At 40.1% G+C, this 19,508-nt stretch overlaps 1 protein-coding gene across 4 annotated transcripts in view; it reads left to right on the top strand.

Moving 5' to 3' along the window:
- The window catches only part of Task6 (TWIK-related acid-sensitive K[+] channel 6), a 124,642-nt gene that overhangs the window by 64,360 nt on the left and 40,774 nt on the right, over positions 1–19,508 (top strand). For 2 of the 4 annotated variants that reach the window (XM_076431906.1, XM_076431908.1), the window contains exon 2: positions 1,439–1,496. The exons of 1 other annotated variant lie outside the window; for it this stretch is intronic. The gene's annotated coding sequence lies outside the window, so the exon portion shown is untranslated. One more of the 4 variants, XM_076431907.1, reaches the window with a different exon arrangement.

Genomic DNA, 19,508 nt, shown 5'->3' with positions numbered 1-19,508 from the left:
GTCTGCTCCACAATCTACGCAATACGAGCAAGGACGACGCAGATGAAAAAGAAAGGACCGTACGTCAGAAGATGTTCGACGAGGGACTACGTGACAACCTTGATCCTCGTGACCGTGCACGACAGAGAAAAAACCAGATAGAAAGAGCGAGACAACGAGGAGAGGCAACGAGAGAGAGAGAATGAGAGAGGAAGAGAGGAGAGAAAAGGAGAAGAAGAGGTTGAGAGAGAGAGAGAGAGAGATATACATAGAGAGAGAAATAGCAGCGCCTATTTATAAAGCATTAACGGAGAGTGAAGTTTAATCAGGCTCACAACGTGCCCCGTAGTGCCTCTATTTATTGCTCCTTCGTTGATCAATACGTTAAATGCTGGGATACAAGCAGAGCCATCCATTTACGCGAGCGGGTATTTCGGGTCGAGTGCCGATAAAAGTACACTTCGGACGGTCGATGTTATTGACGGCACTCGAGCGTTCTGCTATCTCTGCGAGGCGAGAGACCGTCTATGTTTGATCTCGCGGATTCTTATTTTGAGAGGAAAACGGTTAAGGAGAAGCCGGCCCAGCCGGCGTGACGCGATCCGTGGGACTCGATCGCACCCGGATCGAAAATCGAAAACTCCACGGCAATCGACACGCGAAACCGGCTTTTCCGCGCGAACTCCTCGGCCAATCGTTCGACCAGGGTCACTCAAATATGAACCAGACTTTGTATTCCACAGAGCCGTTGAAATAAATCCACCATTTTCTCGGGTAGTCGCACAAACAAGATGTAGGCAGGGCAAATATAAACGAAGCAATTGTTGATAAGGTAATAGAGTTGCCATCCGTCCGGGTTTTCCCCGGATTTGTCCTACTTTTTCGCGCATCCGGGAACGTCCCACAGCTTTCGGAAGTTTAAGGGTACAACGGTGTAGGTCGTTGGATTCGTTTTGATATCAGCTACGATATTATGAAGTCGAAGACATATTGATCTTTAAAAATTGAAGGTGACCTTAATTTTTCGTAGAATAAACAGTTTTCAAAAGATGTTCTGCATTGAAATTTGTAGACCGCTAAATGTTCATTAACTTGCAGAGAAATTGCATAATTACATATGTGCCCAGGGTAATAAGTAATAATTTTCCACTTGTTTACCGAACAGAGCGAGCTATTGTGAAGTTTCAATCTTACTCCCAATATTCCAAATCGATTTAACTGGCTTCAAACGTTGTTTACTCGTCGTATCGGCTTCAGAAACGGTACAAATTAACAAGTGGACTCGCTTTACAGCATTATTAAATGCGAAGTATTTAATTGACTTTTGAAGTAAATATGAATACGTAATACTGTGCATTTAATTCACAATTTTGATAGGATTAAACGTGTTAATTATATGAACCATATTTGTCAGTCAGTTTATTCGCTTCAAATACAGAATTGTTTTTATTTGTTTCAGGTATGGTCGTGTCTCGCTCTCTCACACTCTCTCTCTCTGCCCACTGGTCTGGATTAACGTAAGTTGCATGAGGACCAAAAACAATCCCAATAAAACTTGGTAAATAATATTAAAACAGTAGACCGGAATTGTTCAAAAACTGAATAATTTATTAACAAAACATAGCACAAATGTTATGCTCTTCGCTATTCACACTCTCTCTTTCATACAAAACAGCCCTCGATTTTTAATTTTTGTCGGAACAGTTAGAAAGGCATATCCTTTCATATTTAACGTGAAACATAAATACGAAAATGAATTGACCATTTAGTGGAACGTTCGGAGCAGTACACGGTTTTTAATTACTTCCTGTTAATACACTGAAATTACCCTCTGCCTTCTTACTGCAACGGCCGCTTCACCTCTAGTTTCCAATTTACCGAAGCGATTACCAGAAAAAGTAAAATTTTATCAGGCTCTATCATCTCGCTCCATTTACATAAGCACACGCCGACGACTTATCGAATGCCGTGGAAAATTTGAGTTGTTGACGCAAGGGTTCGTGAAACTGCGCGAGTGGAGAATTCTGCAGGAATTCGAGCACCTTGAAACTTGTGGATACGTGTGTAGGTGTTGTGTCGTTCGCTCTGTTCAACATTCTGAATTTACGCGACGGCTGGCTTGGACAATGCCGATTGTGAGAGAGTCTCCAGTATTTCCGTTATTTGTGTATCGTTGTGCTCACTTAAATTTGCAAAGCTTGGGATCCGAATAAATTTTTGCGTTACTGGGTAGCGTTTCGTTCGCTGCTCGATAAAGAGAATAAATAATAATGAGGTTCGACAATTCAAAAGGATGTAGCGTGAAAAATAAACGTGCAACAAAGACGATTGTCAAATTCACTAATTTTGACTTTCCTTTTCAATGTGATTTCAGTGAACAATATGTCCCTCTAAAGATTCTGGGGGTCGCCTTTAGTTTACGATTTAGAATGCAAATGTTATGAAGCGTTTTGATAACGAAATATACGTATAACAATCATTATATAAGATAATGTAACTATTAATACTTTTAGTGGTCCGTAAACCTAGTGTTGAGTGAGCACTCGACGTTTCGTCACGGCTGTGATACGTCAGCCAACTATTTTGGAAATCAGCCCGGCGGTATCATTCTCAATGGCACTTGACGCATCGTAAGTCCACACGTTGCGAAAAGGGGATCGTGATTTATAGTCCAGTTTCCGAAGTGCAAGGGACTCTGTCCACGAAGTGCTGCGTGAACTGCTTGCAGAATAAACCACCCCTAAATTTATCATTGGTTTTTTGGACAACCCGCGGCAACTATTTTCGCCGACACATTTTTCATGAAAGGGGCCGAAACATTAAAAATGAACGTAGCTTGCTCCGAAATTTTTGGAAGATCATTCACCCGAGAAATGATGCGACAGTATTATTAATTGATCGATGTCGTGCTTTTAGTAGTGCTAGTACAACTTGTTAGTTTATTACAGCTCGTTTTCAATTCTTCGCTACAGATAATGACTTCAGGAAATATTTCAACACTAAATTTCCTAGTAGTAGTAGTTTTAACCGTTTCATTTCCACTTGAAAACGAAGATGAAACGTTCTAACCTTTGCTATACTGGAAAGAAAATGACTTAAAATACACACTGAAAATACACCTCGATCCATCCGGGTACATACTTATCGATTTTTACAGTGGTTCTAAAAAGAAATTGTTTAATGGTACTTCGAAGATGACGCGTCGACAGCAAGAAAATATTAGGCGAATTCGAGATCGACAAGCTCGACGCGGCATTATAATACTTCAACCGCTTTATTTTCTCGACAGAAATTCTCCTGAAAAACGGAAAAAGAAGAGAGAAAAACTGAATACTGGAACATCGGTTGTACATAGGTCGGAAGAAAAGGTCCGAGACAAAAGTCACCGCAACCTTCGCGGTGCCAAACGAGCGCGGTACAGTTCCTTTCAAGAAGTCCATTATCACTGAAAGGACGACGCGTATTCACGCGAAAAGAGAGACTGCCTCAAACGGGCTGCAGTGCCGGATAGAAAGTGCTATGTGCTCCCGAAAAAAACACGAGGAAACAAAGCGAAGCCTAAAAACCTAATACGAGTATCGTCGGACAGCGGGGGTGAAGGCAAGGAGGGGTTGTGGCGCGGGGGTAGAGGCTGGTTCTTGCATATCGCAGCCCTTATTTTCCGTCGGCGCGCGGCGCGTGGCATGACGTGGCGCGGCGCGGCGTGGCAAACCCATTAATACGCAGCGAGAGCAAGTCAAAAGTATTTTGCGGCGCAGCGGATTCGATCCGCAGTGGAGGAAACAGGCTAGTGTCGGCGCAGCGTCGAGCAAGAGGGTACAGTCGGGGACAAAAAGACAGGACACCTTAATATTTTGTTAATTTTTATTCAGTACGTTTCATGTAGATAGTAGAACCTTCTCGCGAAGGAAAATGTTACCTTAAATGACCTCAGGAATCATTTCTATCAAGGAAGTACAACATTTTTGGAACACGCTGTATATTAAAAGAGCGCACGAACTTTTCTCTGATAAGCATCTTCTTACAGCAATATTTAGTGGTGCTGCAGAGTTGTCATTCCACTGCTAAGGATTAAAAAATTGCAACTGGAAAAGTTGGATTTCATAATTATTTTATGTGGGGGTCTATATTGAATGTTGGTTGCACAAGGTAATGGCGTATGGACACTGTTTAACATCCCCCGGATGCTTTGGTAACTACCGTAGATCAAACACAACTATTAGAAAGTAAAATTTATTGATTATCAGGATTATCAGGAAGATAATATAATCGCTGTACTGTTCAGAATATAATATATTTTCAGTAAACTATTCTAAACAATAAGAATAACAAACTGTACAGCTGAGCACAAACAAAGGCTGACGCAAGCAGCGAATATTGCTCAATTTTCGTGAAGTTCGTGGTACATATATACGGGAAACCCATTACCCCAGGCTATTATTTTATGATAGACAGGCAGCCATTGAAAGCGAAAGTTTTCGATTCTAAAAATATTGAATTGTTGATTACCTAGAGTCGCTATTTAGCAAGCCATGCTGCGTAATGGCTAATTTCATTCGTGCTGTTTCGATGTTCTTAAAAGTATCTCCGGAGATCCTCAATGAATTCTTATTTTACTAGAAATGGTTTAATGCACGGCGAAAAAATTGAAACGTTCTCCCGTGCACTGCAGCGTTAAACGTGTACTTATTGCGAGTGAGATAGAACCAAGGAACACAAGTCATTAAAGCTGTATGAAAAATTGACAAACTCGAAAAAAGTGAAATTCACGAAAATAATCTCGTCGACGAATTACGTAGAATGTTCTTTTAGTTTGAAACATCGGTGTCATTTTGTCTCCGCGTTCACGTATCTTCCATCTAAACAGTTTGCTGACGCAATAAGATGAGACATCGCCCGCGGCTGAAGGGTTGCATTCCACGTTTTCCCAATTTCGTCGGTTTCGGTATGAAACTGACCGTTGTGCACGCGCCGTCAGATTTCGCCAGGCGACGAGCTCTCGAATCGTCCGTCACGTTCGCCCGGAAATTTACCATCTCGTTCCTTTTTTCTTTATTCGAGCCTTTCTTCCTCGTATTTCACCCTTTGTCTCGTATCCGCGAGTCTCTCCCAGCACCCTGCACCCTCCGGCCTCCGTCGACCCGGCGCGGCGGCAGAGCCCGTCATTCTCCATCTCTCCTTCTCCTCCTTCTCGTCCACCCTCCCTCCCACTCCCCACCACCGCTCGGTTTGTCCCGTGACCGGCACTCTTGCCCCCACCCCGTTGACGTTTTCATTTCCCCTACCTCGCTTTCTCTTTTCCCTCCCCGACGACGCGGACCGGTGGGGGCGGTCTGAGTTCTATTTATAGAAAGGACGACCTATATATAGACGTCGCGGGCTATGCATAGCCTCACCCTGGCAACCCCACCGACCACCGACCTCTCCCGTTCCCTGCACTGCGAACACCACCGGGGTAAGAGGGGTTGCGGCCGATCGAGGTGTACGCGGTGCAGGTTCAATGAAACCAGGCCACCATCCCCTCTGTATCCGGCACCACTCTTACGTGAAAATACAGCACCCATTCAGCAGGTTTTAAGGTACGTTCACACACGACCCGCAGAGCTAGACGCACCGCGGACAGGGTTGCCTTCAACCCTCCGTAATCCGAAATGTTTTCTCTCGCTTTGTATGTCGTCGTGTAGGGTAAACGTGCCAGTAAGTGACCAGTTAAGAGTAAAATCGTGCTACAATTATTTATAACTTGTTGTTTCTTCGTATAATTAACCCTTTGCACTTCCAGCTATTTTTACTCGTGAATTAAACACTTCTTCCGACCTAGAATAATTCCATTCTGTATTTTAGTAACTGATTAGGTATCAGCATATTTAATAATGTAAAGCATATTTCAAATAATGGTGCGGTCATTTTCAATTCGACATTGATAAAAGAATGCTGCGTTCCGTCAGGTCGAATGAAAAGCATTCATCATTAGCAATGAAATAAAATCGGAGTCTTTAATGAATAATTGAAAAACATTCTGTTGTTACTTTAGTATAGCATTTCTATTTTCCTGGAATTAAAGCATGCGTGGTCTTTTCACATCGGCACAAAGCGTACGGAGTTCTACGCAACAATATTTATTATTTCTACGCTTGTCTCACAGAACAATAGAAGCAAAAGTAAGTTCTGTACTACGTATATTGTTACGAAATGTCAGTTTGCTGTGCGCGCATAAAATTCGCAGTTTAGCTACAATAAATAAAACGCGAAAGTTGCCGCGGTATTCTGGTTTTGAACTTTCAGAAAATTTGAAAGTCCACGCATGCTTTATGATGAAAATATACAATGTTCAATTGTTTCTACTTAAAAGAAATTTATACATTTCGAGTATCTATCTGTAAAATCCTAATGCAAAAAGATCAATAGTTATTCCGACATAAATTTCGAAATATTGGTGAGGAAATGGAATTCAAAGCCAGAATTCCCCCCGCAATTTTCTAGGTAGACGAACATGCGCGACGTTGCCTGTCGATGAACTAAGAAATACGTTTTATGGAGGGTTCGAACTAAAAATGGCGTAAAACGTAGGCGTAAAGGGGGATCAGTGGATGAAATTAGAGGGCACTTAGGTATATCGTTAAAACGATCGGGAAAGTTTAATATCGCACGAGTGGCTCCAGCAACGATCAGCGTGAAACAATGAACCAGAGGAACGTGCGCTACAAATTTGAGTGTCCCTTCCGCACGAGCAGCATCCGTGTCTTAACTTTCACGCCTGCTGCACGACTTTAACTTCGATTAACTTTATAGTCCTGTAAAACGGAGTGGGCTTGAGAGATAAAATAAATAACACCGCCATTATTAAGCGACACAATAAACCGTGCGAATCACGGACCTGAAAAATTGCTTCGTTCGAAAAACATTTTCGCGGAAGCAACGATAGAGGTTAGAGTTTCCAATTCCAATGTTATTCGTTTTCCATTTGGTCTATTTCCGACAGTTTCTATTCACGCACTGTTACTTTTTCAACTAAAATTTTCTTGAATAGACCTCCGACGAATTTCATAACTATAGAGGACGTTCCACAGTGTGCAAGTGATAGTTCGAACTACAAGGAATTATAAAGATTAGCTTCAATTAGTTAATTTGAACATGGCACGAATGAATTCTGTCAGCAAAATAAAAATGAAGGTTTATAGTTTTGCAAGTTATCACGTTTGGAGAACGGTCCTGTTATTATGTTTTCCACTGCGACCGAACTGTTTGTGTCGATATAGTGCCTAGGATTTTGCTTTTCATTCTTCAGGGAAAAAGCAACAAAAACATCGTGCCCCAGAAAATCCACAATGTTCTACAGAATCGGAATACACAATTGTGAGAACGACGTGCGTCGAGTTTGTTTATAAATAACGCTAAACAATAGAATATATATTCGCTCGAACAGAAAATACATTTACCTGCACCGTGACTAAATACCGGCTCCATAAAATCGATATCGACGCCCGGCACCTCTGGAAACAATATTCAAGCGCAACACGTGCGGTCAAGTATGATACATACTCGAAGATTCTCTACTGCAGGAAGGAATCTTTTAAAAACTGTCGAGTGCATGCTCGCATCGATCAATCATTCTGGGGGCACCTCGAGTATCAATCGACAAAAAAAAAAGAGAGAGAAAGTATTATCCGTATCGACCGTGCAACAAGTACATTGATTATACTTCCAGACTGTATAAGTGATTCATAGCTAGCCGAGCGCTGGTGAACTTCAATTACAAAACAGTCTCGTTTTCATAGCAACTTGTACCCGCTCGCGAATGGGACAAATGGAAGCAGTGATTTAACACAGTCGCGGCAGAATCTACTCGAGACGGATTTTCGTTCGCACCGTCCGCCGGGCCGGGTCATTCCGGGTGGAATAAATTTCCGAAAGTTTCATCTATTACAATAGAATGGTGTACAGTCGCTACAAAAACTATTAGCACGCTAGATTTCCCATTCTCGAGAAATTGTCGATGTTCGAACCGTGATACTTTCGTTAAAAAGATAATACAACAATATAATTGAGCTCATTTTATCAAAGCTTGAAGCCTCTACTTTCGCCAATATTTTTGCAACTGGAAAATTGAAGATACTTTTTTCGTCCAAAATGTCACAAATTGAAACATCTGCAAAAACATTCAAAAATTTTCTCGTGACTAAGACCATTGTAGATTTACAGATTGAAGCTTCTCCTCTACAAAACATTGTCTTCGGAAAATAGGCTATTATTTTCTACCCGTTAACGCAATCATTATACTTTCCAACAGTAATTCTTACTAGATATTCTCGAGCACAAGAAGCAGCCAGAAATTTAATGTTGACTTGATTGAATTGCAAACGCTAAACAGTTTATTTGTATTTCGAGCGGAATTAGTTGTTGCATTGGGCGAATTTAAGCGCTATAAACGTCACATCTCCGTAACGGAACGTCGCTTTCTGATAAACTTTATCTCACAATTGACGAGTACTGTCGATAGAAATTGAATTTCGTCTCGGATTGTTCCGTATTAGATTACTGCTACCTTACCGCAGCCTGCCGGTTCACGGCCTAACCACTTTTGGAAGCGTTTCCAATCCTGCTTTGCCTAAGTCTACGTGATGTGGTTAAACGGGATCACGCGTTGGTGCACACGCATAATTAGTAGCTAATTACTGCGCATGCAAACATATCGCGCACACTGTCACAGAATCGCTGACACGAGCGGCGTTACACTGTTCCCACCCAGGCCTTGATACTCTCTATTTTTAATATCGCCTTCTAAAGCCAATATTTCAAGAGAACATTCATACCTTCTTATCCAGTTCACACTTGTTACCAGTGCATAGATGTTTACTGGTTTTCCTGAGCAAATATTCAGAAAGTCGCGTGTAAGGAAAACTCTGTTTCCTCCACTAAACGTATGGTATCTCGGTGCAGATACAACTTCTGCGAATTTCAATGAACATTTTATGTTGTCGGTCTCTGTGTGCAATATTTTAATTTGAAAGTTTCATTTAAAAGTTGAGCATACAATAAAAACAAAAATACAATGTACGACAGGAATTCGTATTTGATACTAGGCAAACATTATTCATACACGCCTAACATGATCATTAAATTTATTAGCATGTCGATAAGAGCCACTTAGATGGAAATTAATAAATAATCAAACCACCATGTCGTAAGTACACTGTCACATTTCCTGCAAATTAATAAACGCTCCAGAGATACTTTCCACGAAGAAAATAAACGTTAGAAAATATCTTCTTGATCATAATCGTTATTATTTACAACTATCCCATTACGATTACTTAGGACACAATTCCAACGTCGGCACTGTTGTACATAGTAATTTATTGCATAAGACGAGTCAGTATGGACGAATCACGACTGCGTTTTAATTCGATCCCTCGAGGCCTCGACGCAGACAGAACACTCGAAAGCGAAGATAATCGAACTCCCGCTAGATCTAATTAATAGCAATGGTAGTACACATGTAATGCACCTGCAGGACCATGGGAATAATACTACCATTGTGTGAGCTTCCCTAAATTATGTATTTGTGCATCGAAGTTTGCTTCGACATACCGGAAACACGCACACGGTCGTTCGTACATCTAAAGTGTGTGCACGTGTCACGCGTGCAAACACCGTTCTCCTGTTTGCATCGCTAAACGGATGAACAATTATCGTATATGATTTAAAAGATGACCATACATCGTACGCGGACAGGCGAGCACTAAAACCTATTCATAATCCGAGCAAAATGTTTTCTGTTTCCTTAATCATTTTGGCAAGTTGAAATAATTCATTGGCGTTTCTGGATTCTCCTAATTTTTTCACTGTTTTAAATTGTACCTAACCGTTCTTCTCAAAACGTTTTTCGTTAATCATTCGAAAACAAAACCCTGTATAAACGTGACACGATCAAATTAATCTATAAATCACGGAAAGATATGATTTGAAAACTAAAAACTTGAACGCGTTTGAACAAAATGTAGCCGAAAATATCTGTCAACTTCTTTTCCACAGGGTTCTATTCAAACGTTTCAACAATAAGTCCTTGTCCTCCACGTTATAAAACGAACACTATTTATAAAACTGACAAGACGTTCTTAGCAGCGATTGCTTTAAAACTACAGAAAGTAATTTGAAGCTTGTCAAGATTTTCCACGGGGAGCGTAGCCCTCGAGCATCCCTCAGGATAAGCGGAAATTACGGAAGTCGTGTACCCGGCATCGAACAGTATTTAATATTTGTGGAGCGGATGTTTTACCGATCGCGACGAGCATCCGTTCACAGTCGAAATCGGTAAACAAGCCATAGGAGAAGCAATCAGTTAATTTTTGACGAATATTTTCCAGAGCAGACGGTGGGAAATTGAATAACGTTCGGTCGAGCGGCTGGTCAATTTGCCGGCCGGCGAGAAGGGAGTCAATTTATTCGACGGTCAGCCGGCGAAAACAATCAAACTCTCCTAGCCGGGGCCCGATATTTTCAAACAAGATTAGGCAGCAAACTGTTCGTTAGCAAGATTTCGTTAACGAAGGCGACGACGCGCGTCGAGGCGATACGCAAGCGCGCGCGCGCGTAGACGCATCGGACACGCACATCCGCGAAAAGATACGCGCGCACATTCGCCCCATTGTACCAGCCGATACGCACACGGACGCACACGGACGCACACGCTGCCAGCTAATTCGACGAGGAACGATCGATAGCCGACTCGAGACCGTGTTATTACCAGAGACAACGTTGTCGTTCGTCGCCCTTTTGCCGATCGTACGATCACGACTTCCAGTTTGCATAGTGCTCGAGAGATTCACTTTGTATACTTCCATGATACAAAAGGCAAGACTTATTTTACAGGTGTCTGTACACCTTTGCAAATCGTCCTCTTTGTCTAGGAACCGAGCGTGCAAGGAGGTTCGGACAGAACATGGATCGGCAGGGTCGTTCCTCTCCGAATTCGATCTTGGATCCATCACACTATGCTTCTGAAAGTTGACAAAGTGTCTTGAAAGCTTTGAAAAGGAGGTTGCAGTGGATAATCGGGCCGGAATTTCCGGCTATGTCCGAGGTTTTTTCAATGAACAAGCTCCAATCGCATATGATTTCCTAAAACAACGGGAAAATTAACAAATTCTTTATTCAGACTTACTCAGTAAAAAATTGTCAATTCATATGAATTTGTTTAACTCGATCAATTAATAACAGTGAAATATGATCCAATTAACAATAGCACAATTGATGTGGAATCGAGGTCGATGTAGAGCTCGATCTGAAACAATAATTGAAGGTGCATGGTATAAACTTGAAGCACATTGTTATTTCCACGTGTATTCGAAATGCTGTCATCGCGTTGGTAATAAATCAGTATCCTGCCATCTATCAGGTTAACGCGGGCCATAATTAGCTGTTCGGTCAGTGCTAAAGTAATTAATATTAATGTTCCTCGATGAATATCAATTTCGGTTACCTCGTTATTTCAGAGCCTTCATTGTGCAGGCTGATTAAGGCGCGTCGAGTGTGCGTGTAATCAACTTTTCCGAACAGAAGTCATTTATTGCGTAATGGATCATGCGATTCCATTGTATCACACAAAAATGCGAAGCTCAGTAACGGCTTCCGATTCTCTTCATTCGTAGTACTTTCTCGAAATTGCACGAATACACAGTGCACAAAGTGTGTACGCTCTTAACAATATAGATCAAGTGTATCGAAAAAGTATTTAAGCACTACATTTCGTAGAAACAAACAGTACAACAATAAGCCTGGACTATTGTTAAAGATTGATTATTTTACTCTGGCACATCATAATTCATTTTTGTCTAATTGTAAGATATTTTTGCATGATGTATCACAAGCTCTGGAAACTTGTTCCGCGCTGTCTAAAACAGTGAAACAAAAATTGCACATCAATTCTTAAGGAATCGTTGCAAAGAGGAGGCTTTAATCTTTCGATCTATGGCAGTTTCCTTTACGAGAAAAATTTTCGAAAGTTATTGCGAAGGTTCCAGTTTATAGGATTTTTGAATGTGTTCGTTTGTAGACGAACCAGTTAATCCACCCTTCTGTATTTGTATTGTTAAATGGGTTTATATTAAGATAGGCGAACTACACAACCGGTTCTTGTTCTTTCGATCAAGCTCCAGATAGCTCCACTGCTATTTACCGATGCTTCCAACTAACGGTTTATGCAGGACATTAGAAAAACCGTCTAAACATCCTGTGTCCGGCTCGCAAAACAACATTTCTTCACGTTTGATCAATTTCCTCGGTGGAACATACCTACGCTGCCACCGGAAAATAAATATTTAACCAGCGGTCTGCGGTTAATTAGTCAGCGTTCAAACAATCCGCCGAATTTAATTATTACGCTCCGGCGAATGAGTTTCCACGTTCGAATTATTAGCAGGCGTGGAAATGAGGCTGTATATTTACGCGTTGGTAGCGTGCAAAAATTATAATGAGGCTCCGCGACGCGGTTTTGTCGTTTCGGAAGAACACTCTCTTCGTATGACGTGTGCGCGCCAGGTAACATGGCGACACAGCGTGCAATTCTTTAATTGGCGACTAACTGAATGGGGAAATTCCGTTTCGAATGCATTCGGGCAACGGCACTGTTTTCGGTACGACTGACGGAATAATCGATCATTCGCTGACGATGTCAACATTTTATGATTGGCTACGGCCAACCTCATCGACTTCTTCCGTGAAGCTTCGCGGAGGAGTGAAATTCCAATTGTGTTGTACGAATTAAACACATTCGTGGACATCGCAATTTTCCATTTCGCGTAAAGAGAACCGAATTCATTATGTATGTACATCGTTATTTAACAGTGGGTTTACGGAGCACTAAAACTGGCTGTTCTACGTCACAGCAGAACCTTGATTATCCGAACCAGTAAATGAAAGATCTCGATGAGAAAGTCTTCGATGGTTCAAAAACCAATTAAAGATTACTTTAGCCAGTATGTTTCGTTATTGAAATCGTTGGAGAGACAACTTTTCACTGCAACATTTTCTTCTATCTTCAGGCCTAACACGTTTCTGATTACAGCAGTAGTACTAAGCAATTTTGAAACTGCTCCCAATTAGTTCGGATAATCGAGGCTCCACTGTACTTCATAAAAATAACCCGACCATATCTTTACAAAGGGTAATAAAATGTAATAAAATATTGCAAATACAGACACAGTTAGCAAATGTCGGTAATGAATGTGTTTATTAGTATAACTTTGTATTGTACGAACAATAAACTACCTATTTGGCAGGCCGCAAAATGTGAAATATTATTTACGTGGTTTGTAAATGGCAGGTAATTCCGGACTGTTGAGCACAGAACGTATCTTCCATTTTTATTTATATCATTGACGTACATTTGTGTTATTCCAATGTGTGCGCCGTATGTTTAATTTTAATAGGAAACGGGCCATTATCTTTTAGTGATGCTTTATAGAGAGCCAGCATTACTATAAAATTCGTAAATTATTTAAAGCAGACAATACAAAGTAGATTTTAATTAAGATAAACACTAATTGTGGTGAACATTGTTGCAGAATATCGAAATCTGACGGACGACCCACGTTGATGAATGATTACCGATAATGCGATCATTGAATGTCGTTAACGAAGTAATAGAGGAGATGCGATACATTACAATGATTCGATGAATTCGTTTCTTGTGATGAATTGAATTCTTTTCAATATTATGCAAGCGTATCAGTATGATACTAATAATATTCATTTGATTCAACTCTTTCGAGGTAGTACAACATTCCTTGGGACACCTTTGTATGAATGAAATACCGACTCGTTCATGAGAATTTGTTCGGCGTCTGACTATACATTTGTTCCTTTCCCTGAGTTCGATCCCGTTTCGTGCAAGCGTAACACAACCTACGAGCACGCTCGTTAATTGCTTGCACCGGCATGGCAGTAAGCTTGCCTTTGTTGCTAGCACTCTCATTAAACGGTTCGGCGATTCTATGAGCGTAAACGAGTCGACTAGACATTTAATAAACACCTTCGAATTGTTACGAATTGCAACTGCCACATGCTCTCCGTGAATATTACACTGCTTTAATAGGATCTTCGTACTTTTCAAACTGCATTCTGTCTATCATACTGTAATATTAAGTACACAAATGAATCGTCAGCCCTCTCCTTGCGAGCTTATTGATGATTTACAAACAATTGGAACAAATTCTACTGTATAAAGTAATCTCAATCTTGTTTCTGTGCAATTTTTTACGCAATGGAAAGTACGTGAATTCTTCTTATTTATAAAAATTGCATTTATGAGCAATCTTATATGTATCGCCAATTGTACTATACTTTTATTTATGTTTACATTACTACAGTAATAAATTTGCTATAGCAATAAGAAGCTACTGTGCAGGGTGTTCGCACTAAAACTAGCGAAAAAAAATGAATATGATTATTTATTATATGCTATGTAGTTTTGATGTCATATTAAAGCGTGTTTTTCGTGGTGAGAAATGGTGCTATTGAAATGTTCATGCTTAGAGGCTTTTTCTAACTACAACTTTCAAAAAATTCAATTGATCTCATCGTTATCAAAAGTGCTGAACATTTATATAGTGATATAGATTTGGGAAAAGCTCCAAATGAACAGCTAATTCTTCGATTGGGACCACTGTGCGTTGCACCGTAAAGGGTTAAGGTTAAGGGGTTAAAACAGTCGTAGCACGTACAAAACAAACGGACATTTTGGTCGACTCGGATCTTTTTCAATCGACTGTTGATCTGTGTGCGGAACGCATTGAACGAACGTATGACGTGTCAATAGAATTGCGACGCGAAAGTGGTCGAATGAGAACGGCGGCGGTGGTGCGTTGAAAGTGCGGGGAGCAAGGAGGAATTTGTACGTCCGCTTCGGGGAACGTTGTGAGCTCTCCAGGCATGGTGGTTGTGTGCCGCAATGCGGCTATGTTATCACACCATCGAGCCCCATCTTCCACGCGTTACTTCGCCCTTCTAATCCGCGGACTCCCGTCGATGTGATCGGATTAAGAAATGGCAACATTCGTGCCCTACCATTTTATGAGACTCGGCTTCGATCGAAAACAAAGTCGACCATCGAAGATTATTTACGGCTTTCGAGTCCTCAAGGAAGTAGAGAAACGTGTCCACAATGAACGAACACTTAAGCTGCATGTCTGTTGAAATTATTATTCGCAAATCGTTATTTCATATTCGCTGTGATATTTCCACAAGGTCAAAACCGCTGCCTTTTTATAATTAACAATTTTACTATTTCTTATTAGAATTTTACTAATTTCGCGGTTAACAGTGATAATTCTAATCTTTACAAGTAGAATATGGAAGACCCTTTATCATTGTATCATAAAATTATTCGACAGGCAATTATTTCGCTAATTTTTTGTTTCGATCCAAACTACGATCGAAACGTTGATTTTGTTTGATAATTAGCAAAATTGCTTCATAATTGGTAGTAAACGATCGAACCGTTGCACCGAAAGCATTTGACATTTATTAACAGCAAATACGATCGATAGAAGATACATATTTTTTGTTTCGATTTAGAACAATCATAAGTTTATGCTAAGAATATATGCTAGAATATACTGTTCATGAAGACTTAGACAGCAGCTTAGAGATAAAGAAGGTGATTCGTTTCATAAAACAATCCACACATAGGACGCAGATCTCTCATCTAGCGTCCATCTAAATGAGACAGTCACAATCTACAACACGACTGTTTGCGCACTATACATATAATTCCCGGTGTGAGCGAGTTTCACTAGGGCTTAAAGCATGACTGATAAAACAACTAGCTCGCATGAGAGATCTGATAAGGCGAATAAACGTACGGCAATTTTTCAGAGATACAGTAAATGGACTGGCGAACTAAGGCCTTCGTGCATTACAACGTGTTTGCTTTTGATTCACTTCCACTTACAGTGCCCCTTTGTTATATCACGCCGTTTTTCAAACCATATCGTTACTGCTAATACATAGTTCTACGTTTCACTCATATTAATCAGAAACAATTGGAATATCAAAGTCTCTTTTGTTAGATAACATCACTTTTGAAACTGTATCATTAATGCTAATAACAATATCATTAACATCGATCATTAAAATTACCTCGGGAACTATCTCTTTCAAGCAAGCACAACATTTTTGGGACACCCTGTACCGTTACTGTTTTATGACAACTTGTATTAATTATTAATTATAAAAGAAACACATTATTGAGGAGGTTCAACGAATTTACATTGTCTATGAAAAGATGAATTAATCTAACTAAATTAATTTTACGATTTCAAGCAAATCCTTATTTGCACACGTTCATGAGCACTTACGCTTAAAATGTGAAAGGAAGTTGACTTTTTGAAAGTTGTAAACCAGAATACTCCATATTGATGCGTGTCAAATCCCGAGAGAGAGAGAGAGAGATTTAAAGAGAAAATATGTTTGAATGAAATATGCAGGCGGGTATAAAGTGAGCAGACCTAGATAGTCTAACGACAAAATTTAATCACGTCGCGGGCATTGTCACGGGGATTTGTCCCCGCTACGACCGACCCGTGGGTTATGCGAGAAACGAACAGATCATATTTTACGATTATTGTGAATCATTCTGCCGGTCGCAGTTTCCGCGTGGAAAGTTCGGAGCTTATGAAAAAAGCATAAATTGAACGGGTCTTTTTATTTCGGTGCATGCAGCCTCGGAACCGTTCGAAATTTTCTTCATCAATTATGACCGGAACACGTTAAATCCCGCCGGTGCCCGTGATTATTGAGCGATCTGGAATCGCGTGGAAATCAAATTATAGTTTTTTAATCGATTTCGCATAGCGGAAGTGATTCCGCCGGAGGGTCACATTTCGGTCGGCGCGGCGCGGCGCGGCGTCCCGTATAATTCCGGCACGTAATCGTCGCGAACGTGAAAGAGCTTGTTTACAGATGTTTACAAGCGATTCATAGAAAGAGGATTTGTTTTGTTCATGAAAGCTAGAAGTTGAGTCAACGACGTTTCACCCTTTACTTACACCCTTCGACAAAACTATAAGACATATTAGGAAATGAATAAAAAGTGTATTTTGATTAGAACATTTTTTCTTCCTATATTTTTAGTTAGATTTTGTCCGATAGTTTAGCTTGTTTGAGAAAAACAACTTTTATTCTCCTTAGAATTGCCTGTACAATTAAGTGGCTTGAACCACGTTACAATTAGATTATGCTATTCGATCTAAACTAAATGCTGCGAGGTAATTCTACACAAGCGGTATAACCACGGGAATATCGATTTGCCATTGAATTATTCAAAAATACGATTAAATTGCATTATCGGATTAGTTAATTCATTAATATTAACCGTTTACGTGAATATGTTCGCACGCAGGTAATGTATTTGTTACGATCACGATCTTATCTACAACGCAAATTCGGGTGAATTAATTCTCGCGCAGTTCGTTATTTGAAATCGTTACATACGTATTCCGAAAATCAATTACTTCATCTTTTCACATTTTTATTTTTACTATTTTTTGAAATGACAGTGGTTGTAGCAACGTCTTGCAAATTAAGTGTCAGAGATGAGTTTTTAAAAATTAACAATTGCAAGTTATGTTTTAGCAATTAATTTTACATTGTGCGACGTTCTAAAGAAACGCGAACAAAATAACTGGAACAGGAAGCGAACTGTTAAGATGACGAGTGACTTTTTTATGCATCCCACTCGGACATAAATAATTGCATTTGCAAAATGAATAATAGACACTTATCATTTTTTAAATATTAATAGTGCAATCGAATCTTATCAAAGACTTTTTGCTACGTATTTTACAAAATGGTGGTTGCGCGAGACACTTAATCGATTCCAAGAACAATGTGCGGACAAAATAATCAATGTAGGGTTAATTACGCGAGAAAGCTTCATCGCTAGAATATTCGAGTCTTCTCGTATTAGGAGAGGTCTTATATTAGGCAACTTCACCCTACACAATGGGAATTTGCAAAAACATCTATTGTCTGCTAACAACAGCTCTCAAACAATGCGGCTATGTCGAGCGTGTTGATTAAAATAAAAAAGATCGAATACTAACAAACAATAACAATACACTCACATAACAGTACAGGGCAAATGATCTTTATGCATTTGTGGCTCCTGAAAATTTTCACAAAATGGTAGAATATTATATTCGACAGAATTTAGTACGATTTTTATTTATTTCGGATCAAGAAAGGCTACTACCACTGAAAACAAGATCTTATTTGATTCCGTTTTGTCAAAACTCGTCTACGAAACATGCAAATTGCATAAACATCCGCAGGCGAGGGCCACAAATTAATTTAGTAAAGTAAATACGTGTGCATTGTTGTCTCTCAATGAGTGATGTCACGAAGCATGGAATGCTCGGCACGCTTTCAAACAAAATAAATTGAAAAATATGTCGCGTTAGTTCAACGAATCGTGACGCCGGGTTTATATACACGTTACGGAAATAAAATAATAGTACGTAGGCCCTGCACAGAATAACAGGCGACCGGTCGTTGATTTTAAATCGAATCATTCGTGCATTGAATGAAACGCCCGAGTTTAAGTATCGAGACTACCTATTGTTCCGTGTGGACAATTACTGTCGTCGATGTCGTTTGTTCCAAATACACAGATTGTTCAGTCATGAGCAGTGCCATCGAGAAGAAAGCGATTCCACGGTGAAAAATAAATCGAAAATGTAGGATGAAGTTTTGCAGCAATCTCTACGAGAATTTTCTACCTATGAACATCAAATTGAAACGTCATAGTTTCAAGAAAATGTTTATTCATACAAAATAAAAGTTCATATTCTTAGTGTGCAAAACTTTAGCGCGAGACATCTGTAAACTGACAATAGAAATTACCGTATTTTCAGCACGAAATCGTTAATGTTATTTCTTCGCCTATTCACTGGATAGCTCGACCTAATTGGTAGTGGAAATTTCTCTCCTCCATTACAATTTTAGTTTTATTTACATATGAATTTGAGCGTGTTTCGAATGTTCTCTCTGTGTGTGCGTTTCGAATAAAGTTCCCGTTGCAATTGATCAACCGAAAATGTTTGAAAAATATTGTTTAACGCGCCGATTCCGGGAGGTATCGGGGAAAAGTATTTTTGCGAATTATGCCGTGCATGCATGCGCACTATCGCGCGCGGAACCCGCCAGAATTGAATTACACCGGTCAAAGCAAAGTTATCCGAGACCCTGTAATGATTACGTTACATCGTTCGACGATACCCGGCTAGCTCCCCGGCAATATTCATACGTGATTGCTTCGGGGAATTTGCACTACGAACATAGTAATCACTATGTAGAAGTACCGTCACCGTTAAACCTCGACCAACTGAACACGTTTCCGAGTGTTCCGGGCTTCGTTCGCATCGTGCATAAATTAGTAATAATACAATCGATCTGTAACCCTTGCACAATAACCAAGTGCCCAGTCACTTACTTCCAATTTTCAGTTCAACCATTTTTTTTACGATCCC

The sequence above is a fragment of the Lasioglossum baleicum genome, chromosome 10 (genome assembly GCF_051020765.1).
Source record: "Lasioglossum baleicum chromosome 10, iyLasBale1, whole genome shotgun sequence".
Classification (NCBI taxonomy): Eukaryota; Metazoa; Arthropoda; class Insecta; order Hymenoptera; family Halictidae; genus Lasioglossum; species Lasioglossum baleicum.
Note: the sequence above shows the minus strand (reverse complement) of the source record. Positions and strands in the feature narration are given on the sequence as shown.